The sequence below is a fragment of the Saccopteryx leptura genome, chromosome 7 (genome assembly GCF_036850995.1).
Source record: "Saccopteryx leptura isolate mSacLep1 chromosome 7, mSacLep1_pri_phased_curated, whole genome shotgun sequence".
NCBI classification, from domain to species: Eukaryota; Metazoa; Chordata; class Mammalia; order Chiroptera; family Emballonuridae; genus Saccopteryx; species Saccopteryx leptura.
The window spans coordinates 111,035,282-111,038,872 of record NC_089509.1 but is presented as its reverse complement, the minus strand read 5'-3'; the positions used below and the strand labels follow the sequence as shown (position 1 = coordinate 111,038,872).

The 3,591-nt window shown below is 46.7% G+C and overlaps 1 long non-coding RNA gene across 1 annotated transcript in view; it reads left to right on the top strand.

Moving 5' to 3' along the window:
* Positions 1-3,591, top strand: part of LOC136378559 (uncharacterized) — a 510,347-nt gene that overhangs the window by 501,307 nt on the left and 5,449 nt on the right. The gene's annotated exons all lie outside the window — the stretch shown is intronic.

Sequence of the window (3,591 nt, the reverse complement as noted above, 5' to 3'; positions counted from 1 at the left end):
TGCCTGTGTGTCCACAGAATGGCATTCGTGTCCGTTTCTAGGGGCCCAGGGAGAGCAATGAGCTTCCTTTCTACCAGGACCCCAGATGGTTTAATGCTGTGTCAGTGTAATGTCTGTCTAAAACAGAGAACTTATGTGGAAATTTCCAGAGGTTTCTACAAGTATTCATACATTAGAAAACACTGATGGGGGTGAGGGGACGCCTAATGTTTAAATGGCAGAATTGTGCTAAACAAAATTAGGTGCACAGAAATATTAAAGAATCCTTCTAATTTTCTGATGAATTGTGCTGAAAATTGTCTGAGTTTGTCTGAAACGTCATTAGAGGACGCATTGAGTAGTGTGCCACTGGGAATAAAGAATACTGATTCAAGGCCCTGGCCAGTTGACTCAGCAGTAGAGCATCGGCCTGGCATGTGGAAGTCCCGGGTTCAATTCCCATCAGGGCACACAGGAAAAGCAATCATCTGCTTCTCCACCTCTCCCCCTCCAATCTCTATCTCTCTTTCTCTTCCCCTCCTGTAGCCATGGCTCATATGGTTTGAACAAAGTTGGCCCTGGATGCTGAGGATGGCTCCATGGCCTCACCTCAGGCACTAAAATAGCTCGGTTGCTGAGCAGCAGCCCGAAGGGCAGAGCATTGCCAAGTAGTTTGCTGGGTGTGTCCCTGTTGGGGCACATGCAGAAGTCTGTCTCTGCCTCCTCACCTCTCACTTAAAAAAATGACTATAGTGTAAATGTTCTCAGAAGGTGGGAGGAATGGACCTACCAAGCCCTAATGAAGGGACTGGCCCTAGAAAACAGGAACAACTCTCTAGCATCACAGAGTGGAGGAGGGAACGGGAGAAGCAGGTATGGAATTGTTTGCATGATTCTGGGGACATTAGGGTGATGGTATTTGGTTTCTTCCCTTTTCTCTGTGAAGTAGAGTCTATTCCCTGAGAATGAGGGAAGGGTGAAGGGATCAGAGGATTGAGAAGGACAGATAAGGTGTGAAACGGCTGTTAAGGAGAACAGAAGAACAGGGGCAACTAGACAAATCTGCAAGACTGACCCAAAGATGGATGGCTGTGAACTTAGAGTGGAATCATCCTGCTTTGTTGTGTGACTTTCTCTGGAAAACTGATAAAGGTTTCTTCTCCCCCAGAATTAAAGTTCTTCCCCACAGGTGTGATCAAGACACAGACAGGCAATGGAGTTTAGAGCTTTGGTATGATTATATAGAAATAATGAAAGAAATAAAGAAAGGAGCATGCTGGGGGCTTGGAAGGAGGGTAGAAGTGTCTTGATGAAGATGGGGAATGGTACAACGGAAGTAGCTAACCAAGTAAGCAAGAAGAGATCGTCGTAGACAGAGCCAGATGACTGAATTTCCCGTAGTAGAGGGAGAATAGGGTGTCACCACAAGAATGGGTAGCTGAGCTAAAGCCACCAAAAAGTGGCCTTTGCAATGAGGAGGTTGAGGAACTGGAAAGACTACATGTCTTTCTTCTGGATACTGAAGAACTGCAAGATAATAATAATAAGACTTGGGATGGATAGCTGCTGCTACAGAGTTTAATGAATGAGGAAGGGTGATCGGGAGGTCAGTAGGAATCAGCATCCAGACCACAGGGAAACGGCCTAGTTAAACGAGTTTCAAAGAAATAAACGTCCTAATTTTCTCCCAAGAGGTTGGCAATAATTGTCCGGAGACAGCCATGAACAGCAGGGGCATGTCAACAACATCTATAAATGCCCACAAGCTTCTCTTGAAAATCATGAAGCTCTTATTTGAACTCAAGAAACTTTAAAAAAAAAAAAAGTCCTACCAGCATTATTATTCTCTTTATTAACTGAGGGGATTAACTTCCATCTCCCTTGTCCTTCAAAATAAATATTGTATTTCCTGATGTATAAGATGTACATTGGAAAAAAAATGTATTACATCAAATTATTGAACTCAAGTTTTACTCATCATAAAATTCATACAACTCCTCAACAAGCGCAAAAAAAAACAGGAAATGCAAGTAAAAAAACCTACAACCACTTTACTTTATAAGACGCACCCAGTTTTTAGACCCCCAATTTTTCAAAACAGGGTATGTCTTATACATGAGGGAATACGGTATGCTTCCATTTCTATAGTCCTGCCTGATTCGGACACCTTTTCCTAATCCATCCTCTTTCCAAGGAGGCTGCGGTTCTCTCTCCACCCACCCATCAAGTAGGGAGATATGTTTTTATCTATTAGGTTGATTTCTGACTTCTTCAAGCCAAATTCAGAGGGGAGGGGGGGCTAACACAGGCAAAAAAGATGAGAAAAAGCAGAGGAATTTCGGCATGGCCAGGACAGTGGAAACAGGGGTGGGTCCACGAAAGGCATGGAGAATGGACGAGAAGTTCTGCTGAAAGTTCAGCCTGATGTTGTACCTGCCATCCGTGGTCAGACTCGACAGAAACAGGACGGGGGAGGAAGTTCAACCTGATGTTGTACCCACCATCCGTGGTCAGACTCGACAGAAACAGGACGGGGGAGGAAGTTCAGCCTGATGTTGTACCTACCATCCGTGGTCAGACTCGACAGAAACAGGACGGGGGAGGAAGAGAGCGGGCCTCCAGGAGCACACAATCTAGACGACCACTGTGAAATGAAGGCTCATCCGTGATTCCGCGGTAGTCGTGCCATCAGTTACTGAGACGAGACAGAGCGAGGAAAGCACAGCGTCCTGAGGAGAGGGGCCCCTCTCTCCTTCCTGTGAAGGAGGAGCCAGGAAGCAGCGCCCTCCATTTAACCGCTGGCACACTGTCTTCATTGTCATCGTTGCTCCTTATTGATGATGTTCAGTTTCTGATGGTCATCGCCGCCTACTCCGTTTAAGAGCTTTGTTGATATAAATGACGTCGGTATGTGCGTTATCTCAAGGAAGAGGACAACTCATCCAACAGGTCTCCAAACGAGGCTGCCTTCATGTGACCCACCTCGGGCAAGGGTACAGTGGGTGGTGGACCATGTGGGCTAATCTGGAAGGTCCTCCCCCCGAAAGTTCTTCCTCCACTCAAAGCCGAGGTTATCAGGCTTCTGGGGAGCAGATCTTCCCCGGTGAGCAGGGTCTCTAACCTCCTTTCCCAGTGAGATCTGCAGAGGACTAATTGATTGTTACTAGCCGGTTTAAGTGTAAATGTGTTTACAGACACACTTTCCTCTCTCGCTTAGAGCCAGTGTGGCTGCAGCCAAGAATACCAGAACCCAGGTCTTTAACACATCACACTTATTGTCAGGCTTTCTTTTTCTATCTAAAATCACACGCAAGTGCACACACACGCATGCACACACAGAGAGCCCTCCACTCCCCATGCCCATTACCTCACGGTCAGCAGGGGGTGGGGGCTCTTGTGATTCAAGGACAGAAGATAAAACCCTATGAGACTCAGCACGGGAGGGTCCACTCAGAGGTAAAAGTTATCATAAGTTACTTCACCTCAAGAATATCTTTGACCTGACCAGGCGGTGGCGCAGTGGATCAAGCATCGAACTGGGACGCGGAGGACCCAGGTTTGAGACTCCGAGGTCGCCAGCTTGAGTGCGGGCTCATCTGGTTTGAACAAGGC